General features: G+C 46.1%; 2 non-coding genes across 2 annotated transcripts; both read left to right on the forward strand.

The window, feature by feature from the left end:
- Nucleotides 1–12,183: 12,183 nt before the first annotated feature.
- Nucleotides 12,184–12,302, forward strand: LOC128440940 (5S ribosomal RNA). Its single transcript, XR_008338647.1, has one exon. It is a non-coding gene; the product is annotated as a 5S ribosomal RNA (ribosomal RNA).
- Nucleotides 12,303–14,340: 2,038 nt separating this feature from the next.
- LOC128440941 (5S ribosomal RNA) lies at nt 14,341–14,459 on the forward strand. Its single transcript, XR_008338648.1, has one exon. It is a non-coding gene; the product is annotated as a 5S ribosomal RNA (ribosomal RNA).
- Nucleotides 14,460–18,518: the final 4,059 nt, after the last annotated feature.

Raw genomic sequence — 18,518 nt, forward strand, 5'->3', positions numbered from 1 at the left:
CATCCAGTTTAACCTCTGCAGCCACTCCTTCTTTGCCACACACTATACTTGAACATGTGATCTTGGGTTGTAGATGAGCCATGTTCTCGTCCCAGTCTTCCTCATATTGTTCATCAGGGTTCGAGGTGACATTAAGAGTGCGGTGTATGTGTGAGAGGGGAGTTTTGTATGGGTGTAAGGCATACATTTTAGGTTTGTATGTATTGAACAGGAACTGGATGTGTGGTGTTGAGGGGCCAGTGGGCATCAATCTGAGCCAAAACACTTCTTGATCCTGCGGTTGGGGTGTTTCTCCAGTGAATAGGATACGAATTGGATGCTGTCTTGTGGTTTCTGGGACTTCAGAGGTGATTTGGACCCCCTTTTCATCGAGATAAATCTTCAACTTGAATTTGCACATCAAGTCACGTCCTAATAAGTTGGCCGGGCATGTTGGGGCAGAGAGGAATGCATGAGAAACTGTGTGGCTTCCCAGCGTCACACGGAGGGGTTGGGTGAAGGACTGTCTAATTGGGGACCCCGTAACTCCCACCACCATAGTGGAGTTTTCTGAAAGTGGCTGTTTGGTCCGCCGACAGGAGTATGTTGCTCCAGTGTCTGCCAGCATGAGATGAGGGACACCATCGATGTCACATGACACAAGTGGCTCGGTGTTTAGTCCAAAGTGTTGCATCAGTCCCCCTTTTGGTGGCGGACATCCTCATTGGTTCCTCTACTCCCTCAGGGGGGCCTGGGTGGCTAGATCCACATCATATGGGACTGGGTAAGGGATGTTGGCTTGTCTCTGAGGGGGTGGTTGGTAAGGTGGTCCTCTGGGTTGGTCATAGCCTCGACCATGTGGGGGCCCCATTTGCTGGGGTCCCAGCCTGCAGTAAAAAAAGTCTTTGAACATGTCAACCAGTGTAGGTTCACCTGGCATTGTTGTAGGCCTCGGTGGCTCAGCAGACCACCTAGCCTTTCTAGACCCCTCTTTGTCCCGCTTAGGCCTAGCCCCCAAGTTCTCATATCCTTGAACATCTTCATCAGACTCCTCGGTGTTCCATCCAACTCCTTCACGATCCTCAGCCATGGCCGCCGCCCCTTCCAGCTCCATAGCCATGGCCCTCGGTTTGGCCACCTCTTCAGCCTCCTCTGTAGTTGCTAGCACTGACACTTGGGATCGTAACCCACTTCTCGCTCTGCCTCTGCCAGGCTTGTTAAAACCTCTGCGGCCTGCCATCCCACCACTGCCACCAATTGTCACACCCCGCCTCGGGTGAAGGTAATGTAACCTTAAAAAGACTGGACTTTCAAACCCAAAGATGGCAAGGCACACAGTTGCAAATTGGTTTATAACAACATTTATTCTCCCAAAGTGTCAAAATAAGTGCACAACATACATAGGAGGCCAAAACCCAAACATCTCAGTAGATATTCCGTGGAGAGCTGAGCACCCTGCACAACACCGACAACCTCCTCCGGCAACAGCATGCAGCAGACTGTCAGAAGGACAGCAGCTCACCCCTTATATACCCCATGGCCCCTCCCAGTAGACAGGCCAAATCAACAGGGGGATTATAATACTGAGCATTTTGCCAACCAACCATGAATACACTCATCAAAAAATACAGCATGCATGTTAATGTTACTTTCATTTAGCCGATTAGTGATTTTCACTAGTACATTTAAAATGGTCACTCATTAATGTCCAATGTCAATGTCCAGTGTCCCCCTTTGACACAAGGGAAAATGGTTTGGCCCAAACATGGCCAATCAGTCCAATCAGTTGCAGCAGGTATTTCCTGACACCCTATTTAAAGCCCTCAGCCCCACCCTGACTCTTTTAGTCTGCAGTACAGAGCCGTGGTGAGCGGGTAAGATTGTTTGTGAGTGTTTGAACAAAGAGAATGTATGCTTGAGGGCCTTGCCGCTCACACCATCCATCAATGCGCGCCGCCGACAGGCAGCCAAACAGGGACAGTGGTCTAAACTGTCACATCACCTCCCTCCTCTCCAGGAACTGCAAGTTCAGGCAGGCGGGACAGGTAATCGGCAAGCAAGTTCGTTTTTCCAGCTCTGTGAGTAATATTGAAGCAATATGGCTGTAATGCCAAGTACCATCTGGTGACACGGGAGTTCTTATCCCTCATGGAGTTGATCCAGCTCAATGCCCGGTGGTCCGTTTCCAAATCAAAGGTCCTTCCAAGAAGATAATACCGAAGGCTGTCCAATGCCCACTTGATTGCAAGACATTCCTTTTCAATGGCAGAGTACCTAGTTTCTCTGGGATGCAGTTTACGGCTCAAATAGAGAATAGGGCATTCCTCACCCTCCTTTCCTTGTGCTAGGACGGCTCCAAGGCCCACACCAGAAGCATCGACTTGAACAAGGAATCTTTGGTTAAAGTCAGGACTTTGCAAGACCGGGGAAGAGCACATGATGGCTTTGACATTGGAGAAGGCAGTTTCACATCTTTCTGACCATTTCACTGGATTAGGGGCTGCTTTGGTAGTCAGATCTATAAGAGGAGCCGTGATGGTAGAGAAATGTGGCACAAATCTCCTGTACCACCCAGAAAGCCCCAAGAATGACCGGACTTGCTTCTTTGTCCGTGGTCTAGGACTGTCTCGGATTGCCTTCACCTTGTCCACCTGAGGACGTATTTGGCCATTGCCGAGATGGTAGCCCAGATAGCAAACCTCCGTTTTGGCCCACTCACATTTCTGGGTGTTAAGTGTGAGGCCAGCGGAATGGATCCGGAACAGGATCTGATGCAGGTGAATAAGATGGTCTTCCCAGGAAGTACTAAAGACCACCACGTCATCAAGATACGCCGCAGAAAACTGGGCACATCCCTGCAGAACTCGATCCATAAGCCGCTGAAAAGTGGCAGGGGCTCCATGGAGTCCGAACGGCATGACTGTGTAATGATAGAGACCCTCTGGGCCACGGAAGGCAGTGTACTCCCTTGATTCCTTCTCCAAAGGCACTTGCCAATATCCTTTACACAGGTCAAGGGTGGTAATGAACACAGCTTTGCCAAGTTTCTCAAGGAGTTCATCAATTCGTGGCATAGGATAAGCATCGAATTTAGAAACCGCATTCACTTTTCGTAGGTCATTACAGAGTCGTATAGTGTTGTCTTTCTTTGGAACAAGAACAATGGGATTACACCACTCACTGTCTGAGGGTTCGATCACTCCTAGATCCAGCATGGTTTGTATCTCATTGTTGAGGGGTTCCGTCATTCGCTCAGGCACCCTGTATGGGCGTTGACGGATAGGGGTAGGGTTCTTTAACCGAATGACATGCTCGATTAATGGAGTTTTCCCGGGCTTTCCACTGAAAAGGTCTGGGAACTCCTCACACACCTGCAAGAGTTCAAGGGCTGGTTGTGCAGGCAAGTGACTCACGTCAGGTTGCTGTGATGTAGTAAGCATGGCTAGATCTGTATCCTCTTCGGCATCCTCCATTCCCACTTCCCGTGCCAGCATCCCCTTTTGTCCAGCCTGGCATAAAGAAGGGTCCAAGTCAGGAAGAGGCTCCAGCCCTGTCTTGGCTGTCTGGGAACGGGTAAGTACTGGATAAGCCTCTTGAATGGCTGGGGTTGAATTGGACTTCACCCGCTTCTGGCGTGCCTGATGCACAAGGTCAGGGAGACTGGGTAAGTCCCTGCCCAAGATCATGTCATGGGGCATGTTTTCAAGAACCCCCACACGAAGCAAGAAAGCCTGGTCTTCAATGACGACAGTCACATCAGTCACTGGATATCTTCTTTGATCACCATGGACACACTGTATGGCGGTGGCATGCCGATAGTCAAGATTGCCAAGCAAGACAAAGGAATGGTTAAGCAGTGTCATAGAGCTACCTGTGTCAAGTAGTGCTTGCACTTGACGACCGTTAACACGAGCTGGGATCATAATAGGCTCAGTGTCAGGTTCAAGCTCAGGTTCAGGTGCTAGGAACGGTGCCACAACTGAAGCTGGGAGAGATGGATGTGGCACATAACAGAAGCTGGACAGTTTGGGCCCTTTCAGAGGACAGACTGAGGCCCAATGCCCTGGCTGTTGACAGTGGTAGCAGATGAGATCCTTCACTGGACCCGGTCTCCAGAATCCTTTCTTCTCCCCAAAGGTGCCTGGAACACTCACGGGACCAATGGCTCTGTGCTCACCTCCTTTGTGAGACACGTCAGCTGCCCCTTGGGCTGCTACTCGGGTATTCTGTTGCCTTGGCATTCTGAGACCTTTGCGAGCATTCAAGTACTGGCCTGCAAGCTTAGCCGCAGTAAGTCCATCTTCTGGCTCATGTTCCTTGACCCAGGTCTTCATTTCGTCGGGAAGCATGCGAAGCATTTGCTCAAGAATGAGAAGCTCGGCGATGTCCTCTTTGGACCGCTGCTCTGGCTTGATCCATCTTCTGTAAAGTCCTTTGAGTCTGCTATAAGTCTCCTTGGGAGATTCACCAGGAGGTATGTAGGTCGACCGGAACTGAAGTCTGTATGTCTCAGGAGAGATGTCGAATTTTGCAAGGAGTGCTTCTTTAAGGCTAGCGTAGACGTTGGAGTCGTCTTCCTCCATCGCGGAGTAGAAATCCAGGGCTCTACCCGTCAAGAGGGGAATGAGCCGACAAGCCCATTCAGACGGAGGCCAGCCCCAGGTGCGAGCGATCCGCTCAAAGCGCACAAGAAAGTTCTCCATGTCCTCTCCCTCTTGGAAAGGAAGCATCTTTGGACCTGGACGCAGCGGTGTGTTGGAAGAATCTCTGGACGGAGACGGAGGGGGATTTGGTGTTGAAGCTTGAGATCTGGGAGTGGCTGTGTGTGTGTGTGTCTGTGTGTCTGTAGGCATCTGCACACGAAGACTACCATCAGAAGGTAGGTTAAGAGGAGGGTAAGCATTTTGGCTAACAGGTGAGGCGGTTATGTTGGGCACTGTAATGGCAGTTTTTAACTGCTGAATTTCACGGACCAATACACCCTCCCTACGTTGCTGGCCAATCAAAAAGTCTTTGAACATGTCAACCAGTGTAGGTTCACCTGGCATTGTTGTAGGCCTCGGTGGCTCAGCAGACCACCTAGCCTTTCTAGACCCCTCTTTGTCCCGCTTAGGCCTAGCCCCCAAGTTCTTATATCCTTGAACATCTTCATCAGACTCCTCGGTGTTCCATCCAACTCCTTCACGATCCTCAGCCATGGCCGCCGCCCCTTCCAGCTCCATAGCCATGGCCCTCGGTTTGGCCACCTCTTCAGCCTCCTCTGTAGTTGCTAGCACTGACACTTGGGATCGTAACCCACTTCTCGCTCTGCCTCTGCCAGGCTTGTTAAAACCTCTGCGGCCTGCCATCCCACCACTGCCACCAATTGTCACAGCCCGCCTCGGGTGAAGGTAATGTAACCTTAAAAAGACTGGACTTTCAAACCCAAAGATGGCAAGGCACACAGTTGCAAATTGGTTTATAACAACATTTATTCTCCCAAAGTGTCAAAATAAGTGCACAACATACATAGGAGGCCAAAACCCAAACATCTGCAAATAGTCAAATAAAAACATATTCAAAACCAATTCCACAATCAAATAATTCAATCAATTCAAATCATCAATAATCAAATATTCTCTATAATAAATCAAAGCATATTCAAAATCAAATACCGGTACTTCAAATAATAAATGTCAATAAATCAAATAATCCATTAGCAAAATAAATGCAAATTAAACTCAATTACAACATAATAGAATAATCACCTCAGTAGATATTCCGTGGAGAGCTGAGCACCCTGCACAACACCGACAACCTCCTCCGGCAACAGCATGCAGCAGACTGTCAGAAGGACAGCAGCTCACCCCTTATATACCCCATGGCCCCTCCCACTAGACAGGCCCAATCAACAGGGGGATTATAATACTGAGCATTTTGCCAACCAACCATGAATACACTCATCAAAAAATACAGCATGCATGTTAATGTTACTTTCATTTAGCCGATTAGTGATTTTCACTAGTACATTTAAAATGGTCACTCATTAATGTCCAATGTCAATGTCCAGTGTCCCCCTTTGACACAAGGGAAAATGGTTTGGCCCAAACATGGCCAATCAGTCCAATCAGTTGCAGCAGGTATTTCCTGACACCCTATTTAAAGCCCTCAGCCCCACCCTGACTCTTTTAGTCTGCAGTACAGAGCCGTGGTGAGCGGGTAAGATTGTTTGTGAGTGTTTGAACAAAGAGAATGTATGCTTGAGGGCCTTGCCGCTCACACCATCCATCAATGCGCGCCGCCGACAGGCAGCCAAACAGGGACAGTGGTCTAAACTGTCACATCACCTCCCTCCTCTCCAGGAACTGCAAGTTCAGGCAGGCGGGACAGGTAATCGGCAAGCAAGTTCGTTTTTCCAGCTCTGTGAGTAATATTGAAGCAATATGGCTGTAATGCCAAGTACCATCTGGTGACACGGGAGTTCTTATCCCTCATGGAGTTGATCCAGCTCAATGCCCGGTGGTCCGTTTCCAAATCAAAGGTCCTTCCAAGAAGATAATACCGAAGGCTGTCCAATGCCCACTTGATTGCAAGACATTCCTTTTCAATGGCAGAGTACCTAGTTTCTCTGGGATGCAGTTTACGGCTCAAATAGAGAATAGGGCATTCCTCACCCTCCTTTCCTTGTGCTAGGACGGCTCCAAGGCCCACACCAGAAGCATCGACTTGAACAAGGAATCTTTGGTTAAAGTCAGGACTTTGCAAGACCGGGGAAGAGCACATGATGGCTTTGACATTGGAGAAGGCAGTTTCACATCTTTCTGACCATTTCACTGGATTAGGGGCTGCTTTGGTAGTCAGATCTATAAGAGGAGCCGTGATGGTAGAGAAATGTGGCACAAATCTCCTGTACCACCCAGAAAGCCCCAAGAATGACCGGACTTGCTTCTTTGTCCGTGGTCTAGGACTGTCTCGGATTGCCTTCACCTTGTCCACCTGAGGACGTATTTGGCCATTGCCGAGATGGTAGCCCAGATAGCAAACCTCCGTTTTGGCCCACTCACATTTCTGGGTGTTAAGTGTGAGGCCAGCGGAATGGATCCGGAACAGGATCTGATGCAGGTGAATAAGATGGTCTTCCCAGGAAGTACTAAAGACCACCACGTCATCAAGATACGCCGCAGAAAACTGGGCACATCCCTGCAGAACTCGATCCATAAGCCGCTGAAAAGTGGCAGGGGCTCCATGGAGTCCGAACGGCATGACTGTGTAATGATAGAGACCCTCTGGGCCACGGAAGGCAGTGTACTCCCTTGATTCCTTCTCCAAAGGCACTTGCCAATATCCTTTACACAGGTCAAGGGTGGTAATGAACACAGCTTTGCCAAGTTTCTCAAGGAGTTCATCAATTCGTGGCATAGGATAAGCATCGAATTTAGAAACCGCATTCACTTTTCGTAGGTCATTACAGAGTCGTATAGTGTTGTCTTTCTTTGGAACAAGAACAATGGGATTACACCACTCACTGTCTGAGGGTTCGATCACTCCTAGATCCAGCATGGTTTGTATCTCATTGTTGAGGGGTTCCGTCATTCGCTCAGGCACCCTGTATGGGCGTTGACGGATAGGGGTAGGGTTCTTTAACCGAATGACATGCTCGATTAATGGAGTTTTCCCGGGCTTTCCACTGAAAAGGTCTGGGAACTCCTCACACACCTGCAAGAGTTCAAGGGCTGTTTGTGCAGGCAAGTGACTCACGTCAGGTTGCTGTGATGTAGTAAGCATGGCTAGATCTGTATCCTCTTCGGCATCCTCCATTCCCACTTCCCGTGCCAGCATCCCCTTTTCCACAAGTTCTGGACTGTCCTGGACATCAGTTCCTTCCACAGATCCTTTCCTCTCCTTCCATTCCTTTAGAAGGTTGATGTGGTATACCTGGGATGCCTTTCCTTTGTCCGGATGAGAGATCTCATAAGTGACAGGTCCAACTTGTCTGGCAACGGAGTAAGGACCTTGCCATTGGGCTAGCAACTTATGGCTGGAGGTTGGAAGCAAGAGGATGACCTTTTGACCTGGCCGTAGCACCCTGTGTCGTGCGTTTTGGTCATACCAGGTCTTCTGCTTCAGCTGGGCCTTTCCAAGATTCAGTTTCGCCTCAGCTCGGTATTGTTCTAGTCTGTCTCGCATCTGCAGCACATAAGAAAGCACACCCTGTGGCGTGGGTGGTTTGGACTCCCAGGATTTCTTCAAGAGATCCAAAGGACCTTGAATAGGGAACCCATACATTAGTTTGAAGGGCGAAAATCCGGTAGAGGCTTGAGGTACCTCTCGATAAGCAAAGAGCACAAAGGGAAGCCATTTATCCCAGTCTCGACCGGTGTCGCCTACGAATTTGCGTAGCATGGACTTCAGTGTTTGGTTAAATCTTTCCACCAAACCATCAGTTTGTGGATGATAGGGGGTTGTGCGAATGCCAGTAATGCCAAGTTGTTTGTGAAGCTGCTTCATAAGCTTGGAAGTGAAGTTTGTGCCTTGGTCCGTAATTATCTCATCTGGAATTCCAACTCGTGAGAAGAACTGGACAAGTGAACTAATGATTTTAGGTGTCTTGATACTCCTCAGTGGGAAGGCCTCTGGAAACCTGGTTGCGTAGTCACAGAGGACAAGGATATATTCATGGCCTGCACTGCTCTTTTCCAGTGGTCCGACGATACCCATTGCAATCCTCCGGAAAGGAACATCAATGAGAGGAAGAGGTAGTAGTGGAGCTCTCTCAGGTCGTCTCGGAGAAGTCTTCTGGCACTGCGGACAAGTTTGACAGTACTCAATGACATCTTTGACCATTAAAGGCCAAAAGAAGCGAGCTTTGACTCGAGCCAGAGTCTTTTCTTGCCCAAGATGACCAGCCCAGGGTATGGAATGAGCCAGATGGAGTACAAGAGGCCGAATACAAGTTGGAACAACCAAGCGATTCTCTGGCTGACCTGCTGTATACAGGACTCCATCCTCCAGGAGGTACTTCTCACTCTGGTCTGGCTGCAAGGTGATGTTAGCATCTTTCATCTTTGCCAGTAGGGGTACCAGTGAGGCATCGGTTCTTTGTAGCTCTCTGATGTCTTCAGGTACCTGCCACTCTTCATCAGGTTTCAAGTTAGATAGATTGCCTAACAGTGGAGTACCTTGGATCTTCTCCAGGCGGCGCTGGCGTTTGCTTTTCCGGGGTCCCTTTTGTCCAGCCTGGCATAAAGAAGGGTCCAAGTCAGGAAGAGGCTCCAACCCTGTCTTGGCTGTCTGGGAACGGGTAAGTACTGGATAAGCCTCTTGAATGGCTGGGGTTGAATTGGACTTCACCCGCTTCTGGCGTGCCTGATGCACAAGGTCAGGGAGAATGGGTAAGTCCCTGCCCAAGATCATGTCATGGGGCATGTTTTCAAGAACCCCCACACGAAGCAAGAAAGCCTGGTCTTCAATGACGACAGTCACATCAGTCACTGGATATCTTCTTTGATCACCATGGACACACTGTATGGCGGTGGCATGCCGATAGTCAAGATTGCCAAGCAAGACAAAGGAATGGTTAAGCAGTGTCATAGAGCTACCTGTGTCAAGTAGTGCTTGCACTTGACGACCGTTAACACGAGCTGGGATCATAATAGGCTCAGTGTCAGGTTCAAGCTCAGGTTCAGGATCTGGTGCTAGGAACGGTGCCACAACTGAAGCTGGGAGAGATGGATGTGGCACATAACAGAAGCCGGACAGTTTGGGCCCTTTCAGAGGACAGACTGAGGCCCAATGCCCTGGCTGTTGACAGTGGTAGCAGATGAGATCCTTCACTGGACCCGGTCTCCAGAATCCTTTCTTCTCCCCAAAGGTGCCTGGAACACTCACGGGACCAATGGCTCTGTGCTCACCTCCTTTGTGAGACACGTCAGCTGCCCCTTGGGCTGCTACTCGGGTATTCTGTTGCCTTGGCATTCTGAGACCTTTGCGAGCATTCAAGTACTGGCCTGCAAGCTTAGCCGCAGTAAGTCCATCTTCTGGCTCATGTTCCTTGACCCAGGTCTTCATTTCGTCGGGAAGCATGCGAAGCATTTGCTCAAGAATGAGAAGCTCGGCGATGTCCTCTTTGGACCGCTGCTCTGGCTTGATCCATCTTCTGTAAAGTCCTTTGAGTCTGCTATAAGTCTCCTTGGGAGATTCACCAGGAGGTATGTAGGTCGACCGGAACTGAAGTCTGTATGTCTCAGGAGAGATGTCGAATTTTGCAAGGAGTGCTTCTTTAAGGCTAGCGTAGACGTTGGAGTCGTCTTCCTCCATCGCGGAGTAGGCATCCAGGGCTCTACCCGTCAAGAGGGGAATGAGCCGACAAGCCCATTCAGACGGAGGCCAGCCCCAGGTGCGAGCGATCCGCTCAAAGCGCACAAGAAAGTTCTCCATGTCCTCTCCCTCTTGGAAAGGAAGCATCTTTGGACCTGGACGCAGCGGTGTGTTGGAAGAATCTCTGGACGGAGACGGAGGGGGATTTGGTGTTGAAGCTTGAGATCTGGGAGTGGCTGTGTGTGTGTGTGTCTGTGTGTCTGTAGGCATCTGCACACGAAGACTACCATCAGAAGGTAGGTTAAGAGGAGGGTAAGCATTTTGGCTAACAGGTGAGGCGGTTATGTTGGGCACTGTAATGGCAGTTTTTAACTGCTGAATTTCACGGACCAATACACCCTCCCTACGTTGCTGGCCAATCAAAAAGTCTTTGAACATGTCAACCAGTGTAGGTTCACCTGGCATTGTTGTAGGCCTCGGTGGCTCAGCAGACCACCTAGCCTTTCTAGACCCCTCTTTGTCCCGCTTAGGCCTAGCCCCCAAGTTCTCATATCCTTGAACATCTTCATCAGACTCCTCGGTGTTCCATCCAACTCCTTCACGATCCTCAGCCATGGCCGCCGCCCCTTCCAGCTCCATAGCCATGGCCCTCGGTTTGGCCACCTCTTCAGCCTCCTCTGTAGTTGCTAGCACTGACACTTGGGATCGTAACCCACTTCTCGCTCTGCCTCTGCCAGGCTTGTTAAAACCTCTGCGGCCTGCCATCCCACCACTGCCACCAATTGTCACACCCCGCCTCGGGTGAAGGTAATGTAACCTTAAAAAGACTGGACTTTCAAACCCAAAGATGGCAAGGCACACAGTTGCAAATTGGTTTATAACAACATTTATTCTCCCAAAGTGTCAAAATAAGTGCACAACATACATAGGAGGCCAAAACCCAAACATCTGCAAATAGTCAAATAAAACCATATTCAAAACCAATTCCACAATCAAATAATTCAATCAATTCAAATAATCAATAATCAAATATTCTCTTGTAATAAATCAAAGCATATTCAAAATCAAATACCGGTACTTCAAATAATCAATGTCAATAAATCAAATAATCCATTAGCAAAATAAATGCAAATTAAACTCAATTACAACATAATAGAATAATCACCTCAGTAGATATTCCGTGGAGAGCTGAGCACCCTGCACAACACCGACAACCTCCTCCGGCAACAGCATGCAGCAGACTGTCAGAAGGACAGCACCTCACCCCTTATATACCCCATGGCCCCTCCCACTAGACAGGCCCAATCAACAGGGGGATTATAATACTGAGCATTTTGCCAACCAACCATGAATACACTCATCAAAAAATACAGCATGCATGTTAATGTTACTTTCATTTAGCAGATTAGTGATTTTCACTAGTACATTTAAAATTGTCACTCATTAATGTCCAATGTCAAGGTCCAGTGTCCCCCTTTGACACAAGGGAAAATGGTTTGGCCCAAACATGGCCAATCAGCCCAATCAGTTGCAGCAGGTATTTCCTGACACCATATTTAAAGCCCTCAGCCCCACCCTGACTCTTTTAGTCTGCAGTACAGAGCCGTGGTGAGCGGGTAAGATTGTTTGTGAGTGTTTGAACAAAGAGAATGTATGCTTGAGGGCCTTGCCGATCACACCATCCATCAATGCGCGCCGCCGACAGGCAGCCAAACAGGGACAGTGGTCTAAACTGTCACAGATTTGTTTTTCTTGCAACATTGTAAAAAAAAAAATGCACCTTGAGCTTCTATTTCCTTAACATTAAATAACAATAAAAACCCAGCTTCAATGGTCACAAAGCAACAATAGTAATTATGATGGTGGTGGTTCACATGTATAAATAAGGTATTGTGGCTGGACTCCTTTGCTTACGGCCATACCACCCTGAACACGCCCGATCTCGTCCGATCTCGGAAGCTAAGCAGGGTCGGGCCTGGTTAGTACTTGGATGGGAGACCGCCTGGGAATACCAGGTGCTGTAAGCTTTTTCCAATTTTCTTTGCAACCAGCAGAGGGTGCTGTTGCTGCTGCTTCAAAGGAGAAACGTCTTGGAAAGAGCACGAAAGACTGGCCATCAAAGAAACGAAGGATATGGAACACACACATCATCACTGAAGGAAGAGAGTGAACATTCCAATGACTTTTGACATTCCAACCACTACTTTATTCATGTAATAGTAACATATCATTCTCAAAATGTCCTGTTTGGAGAGAAGGATGAAAGAGCAGCGAGTTTACTCACCATCAAAAGAAGAAACAGTGAATGACACCGTGACATTATCACTGAAGGAAATTATTGAAAACTGTAATGATTTGTTTTTCTTGCAACATTGTAAAAAAAAAATGCACCTTGAGCTTCTATTTCCTTAACATTAAATAACAATAAAAACCCAGCTTCAATGGTCACAAAGCAACGATAGATAGATAGATAGATAGATTACTTTATTCCTCCCCGAAGGGAAATTAAGTCGTCATAGCAGCCGGTACATTTGAATACAATAAAATACAATACGATAGAATAAAATAAAAAATATTGAGGTAGAAAGAATAAAAAACAGAAACACAAGATAAATAGGTAGATAAGGTGCAGTGGCAGATGATGGTAATAGTACTGATGATAGGATGGTAATGTTATTGTTAGACAGTATATAAAAAATAGTACAGTATATATAGTATATAATATAACATAATATATATTTATATATGATAGTAATTATACCAATATACTAGCAGTATATAGTAATAATGGCAGCAACAGTATATATAATAATAATAGTAAATATAATAATAATAATAATAACATGTACACATGTATAAACATGTGTATATAGACTTATACAAATAATATACAAAGAGTATGATATAATATATGATATATAGTAAGGGTATAAATATAAGTATTTGACGATACAATAGATAATATAATATACTATGAGTGTAAGAATATGTAGACAGTGTGCAAAAGACAGTATTGTTGTATAAAATGATATACAGTATCAATATGGTTTATATTAACGCATATCACATGATGTGGAGTAAGTGTTCCAGTATATGGAGCGGAGTGTTGTACAGGGTACACAGTGCAAGGAGACAGGTATATTTAGTGCAGTTCTCTGATGGTGGCTCTGACAGAGGTAGATGAGTTGTACAGTCTTATTGCGGTTGGGAGGAACGATTTCCTGTATCGTTCCTTAGAGCAGCGGGGTTGAATGAGTCTGTGGCTGAAGCTGCTCCTTAGCTTGTCCAGTGTTTTGTGGAGGGGGTGAGAGGGATTGTCCATGATTGCCAGCAGTTTTGCCAGCATCCTGTCCTCCACCACCTCCTCCAGGGTGACAAGCTTAGAGACAACCACAGACTCTGCCTTCCTAATGAGTTTTTTCAGTTTGTTGGCGTCCTTAGCCTTGATGCCCGCACCCCAGGACACCACAGCAAAGAAGATGGTGCACGCCACAACAGACTTATAGAACATCTGCAGCATCTTGTTGCAGACATTGAAGGACCTGAGCCTCCTCAGGAAGTAAAGCCGGCTCAGGCCCTTCTTGTAGACGGCCCCTGTGTAGGTGGACCAGTCCAGTTTATTGTCCAGTGTGACACCCAGGTACTTGTATGCAGGGACCACCTCCACAGCCGTCCCACCGATGCAGACAGGAGAGGGCAGGGGCTTGTTCCTCCTGAAATCCACCACCATCTCCCTCGTCTTCGTCACGTTGAGCTGCATGCGGTTCTCCCCACACCACTTCACAAAGCGGTCAACCAGGTCCCTGTACTCAGCCTCCCTCCCGCCCTCAACACACCCCACAATGGCCATGTCATCAGAGAACTTCTGCAGATGACACGTCTCTGTGCAGTGCTTAAAGTCAGCAGTGTATGTGGTGAAGAGGAAGGGGGGCAGTACAGTTCCCTGGGGGCCCCGATGTTACTGATCAGACGAACAGACACACAGTTCTGTAATCTCCCAAACTGTGGTAATCATTATGGTGGTGGTTCACATGTATAAAGTAGGTATTGTGGCTGGACTCCTTCGCTTACGGCCATACCACCCTGAACACGCCCGATCTCGTCCGATCTCGGAAGCTAAGCAGGGTCGGGCCTGGTTAGTACTTGGATGGGAGACCGCCTGGGAATACCAGGTGCTGTAAGCTTTTTCCAATTTTCTTTGCAACCAGCAGAGTGTGCTGTTGCTGCTGCTTCAAAGGAGAAACGTCTTGGAAAGAGCACGAAAGACTGGCCATCAAAGAAACGAAGGATATGGAACACACACATCATCACTGAAGGAAGAGAGAGAACATTCCAAAGACTTTTGACATTCCAACCACTACTTTATTCATGTAATAGTAACATATCATTCTCAAAATGTCCTGTTTGGAGAGAAGGATGAAAGAGCAGCGAGTTTACTCACCTACAGAAGAAGAAACAGTGTATGACACCGTGACATTATCACTGAAGGAAATTATTGAAAACTGTAATGATTTGTTTTTCTTGCAACATTGTAAAAAAAAAATGCACCTTGAGCTTCTATTTCCTTAACATTAAATAACAATAAAAACCCAGCTTCAATGGTCACAAAGCAACGATAGATAGATAGATAGATAGATTACTTTATTCCTCCCCGAAGGGAAATTAAGTCGTCATAGCAGCCGGTACATTTGAATACAATAAAATACAATACGATAGAATAAAATAAAAAATATTGAGGTAGAAAGAATAAAAAACAGAAACACAAGATAAATAGGTAGATAAGGTGCAGTGGCAGATGATGGTAATAGTACTGATGATAGGATGGTAATGTTATTGTTAGACAGTATATAAAAAATAGTACAGTATATATAGTATATAATATAACATAATATATATTTATATATGATAGTAATTATACCAATATAATAGCAGTATATAGTAATAATGGCAGCAACAGTATATATAATAATAATAGTAAATATAATAATAATAATAATAACATGTACACATGTATAAATATGTGTATATAGACTTATATATACAAAGAATATACAAAGAGTATGATATAATATATGATATATAGTAAGGGTATTGTTGCGGGTGGAAATCAAAGTTGAGGAGTCGTCGTTCTCAAGTTGAAATTAAGCAAGTTTATTCAGAGGTCACAGGTCAGGAAAACGCGGTGTCCAGCAATTGAACATGCATGGGTCTCTAGTTCTATGCAGAAGGCTACACAGGAAAAAAGACGCTTAAACAGAGTGCGCACATAGATTATATATTGATGTATTAGGCGTGACAGGGGTTCTTCTTGGATTGGTCGAAACAAGATGGAGGCTGCTGCATCTAGACGGGACAGTGCCTCATCCTCTTGGAATGTCGCGTGATGAAGATGTCGTACCTGCACTCCGTTGTCGTGGTTACCAGAGGTGATAATGTTGCTGTATCAGTGCAGCTGTGTTAGTGTGCTGTCTGGGAGAGATTGTGGGCCAAGGTCTACTCACTGTCTCTGTGCGAACTGAATCAGGGAGTTGGGATGTGTGCTATAAAGTGTTGACTGTGCATCAATAGAATGTAATAAAAAGGTATAAGAAATATATGTGGTATATCAATATGAGTATGTATTATGTGTTTGGTGTATGTCAATATTTGTATGTGTTATGTGTTTGGTGTATGTCAATAAATCCCCCTTTCCACACCTGATAGGTGTGGACATCGCAGGGAAGGCAAAGGGCAGGAAAAAGGGGAATTATACACAAAAAATAAAACGTCAACTTATAGCTGTGATATAAGAATCACAGCCACTAAAACCAAAAACGACTAAAATAACAATTGCATTTATAAAATTGTCAAAACATAGCTGTGATTAAAAGAATCACAGCAATCAATCAAAAATTCAAAACTGACAATTATAGATATAAAATTGTCTAAACATAGCTGTGATTAAAGGAATCACAGCAATCATATCTTATTTATTAAAACACATGCATGATACTGTGGATTTAGAGAGAAAATGTAACACAAGAAGCAAAATCAACCTCTGACACTGTGGACTCTGTTAAATGCTCAAAATGAATAGGAAAATATATAACATAAGGAAAAAGTTAAAACTCCGGCGTCGGTTCACAGGTCCCGCCGAGAGGATCTTTATCAGTGTGTGAGAGGGGGTGTGGTGTAGCTCTGAGAGGTTGCTAGCACTTCAGGCTGTATCAGTATAGTGTGTCCCAAGTTCTGTGTGCTTGCTTGGGGAACTGGAGCGCTTAATGCCAAAACATAGCTATGATTAAAAGAATCACAGCCAGCAAAACAAAATGAATAAAAGTCAATAAAACAGCTTTTCAACAACCAAAGAGAAGAGCTTGATTTCCCTTCTCATCAAACCTGAGCATTGCAGAACAGATCAGCTGTTATTGAACTTTCACTGGGCTCATTTCATCGGAGCAGCAACTTCACCAGACTAAAAACAAAAAACATTGTTATCTCATTCTAACAAGGCCACAGTCGCGGATGAAACTTTTGAAAAAGTGTAAGTGGCTTAAATATAATACAAACAGAGAAAGAAAAGGAAAAACTTTGCACATAAACTGTACTTAGAGATCGGCTTTAAAAGGACACCTTAATTTAATGTAGTGAATCACTCATCCTTGAATTTATATTACGAATCCAATTAGTAACTTGTCGAGTATTAAAATGGTCTTTACTATTAGCCCTGCTGTGTCAGGTTAAAATAAAATAAGATATTAAATGATCTGATTTTATGTAGAAATTTGGAGGCCTAAACCGTTTCTCCTTTCCTCTAATGGATTGGATATATTTGAAAAATCTGAAACAACAAATTGCTACCAAACAGTGTAATTTTAACAATTTCTTTGGGAATTCTTTACTTCTGAATGAAGCAAATAAAAACAAACAGACATACAATCATACAACCACGTCTCTTTGTGATGTTTAACGCCAGTGGTAAGCTGTAAGGCTTCTGGCCCTCCCCCTTTTCATCCTGTTCTGTGCACGTCTTAATCTTGGGAGTAATTTTACGACCAGAAGAAGCACAGGACTCCATGGCAGTCCAGGAGTAACACAGGCACAACTTATACCCTCTCCATTTTTCAAATTAGTTCTTATTGCGGGAAGTTGAAGGTGCTGGGGTACAATGTGTCAGGTGGTGCCAAGGTGCGCCTGATTTACCTCTGACCTGGGCCGAGTGTGAAGTAACCTCCTTCACTTCGTACGGTCCAGTCCACCTGGGTTCTGGCCACTTTCTCTTGTGAACCTTAACTCTTACCCAGTCACCAACTTTTACCTTCGGTCCTGCAGCTTCCTCCGGATCAGTCGCCAGGGCCCTGGAGACCTGATTGGAGAGAGCTACAGTAAGAGCAGTTAAAACCTTCATATAACTTGACATTTCAATGTACATCCAGGGGTGGCACGTGACCTCCATCCCTGGGTGGACCAGGCATAACTCTGCCTGTCAACAGTTCATGTGGCGACAGGTGTGTCTTACCGCCTGGGGACGACCTCATTGTCATCAACACCAATGGCAGGGCTTCAACCCATGTCATTTTAGTGTCTGCACAAACCTTCGCAATTTTGGCTTTCAACGTTTGACTGGCTCTTTCTACAAGGCCTTGTGACTGTGGATGATACACTGAGCCAAACTTGTGGTGAATGCCCAAGGCAGCCGCTACCTCTCTTAGGTGTGTGTTGTTAAAGTGTGTGCCATTGTCTGAGCGGATGAACCGTGGAACCCCGTAACGGGGGATCAAGTCCTTCTGCTGCCACTTGATCACTGACTTTGCATCCTCCCGTCTGGGGGGGATGGCTTCAACCCATCTAGAAAACCTACATACCATTACCAACATGTATCTCATTCCCTGCACTCTCCCGTCTGCACCCATGTCTGTATAGTCTATACTGATGTCTTGGAAACAGGCGGCAGGAACGGGATATGAACCTATGGGCGTTTGGAAAGGTCTTCTAGGATTGGGGTTCCCACAAATGGAACATTCGTCACAAAATAAATTGGAGATGCTCTCGAGATTTGGATGCCACCATAGGGCTGAAATTCTCTGGAAGGTTCTGAGTTTTCCTTCATGGGTGAGGCCATGTGCTTCCTTGAGCAACATGGCACAAAGTTCTGCCGAGGCAACGATGCGTCCATCATGGGACCTCCAGAGGCCTTCTTTAGACTTCAAGGCCCCCTTTTGTCTCCATGTGGACCATTCATACGGTCCAGCTTTTTCCTGAAT

Source organism: Pleuronectes platessa, chromosome 5, assembly GCF_947347685.1.
Source record: "Pleuronectes platessa chromosome 5, fPlePla1.1, whole genome shotgun sequence".
Taxonomy (NCBI): Eukaryota; Metazoa; Chordata; class Actinopteri; order Pleuronectiformes; family Pleuronectidae; genus Pleuronectes; species Pleuronectes platessa.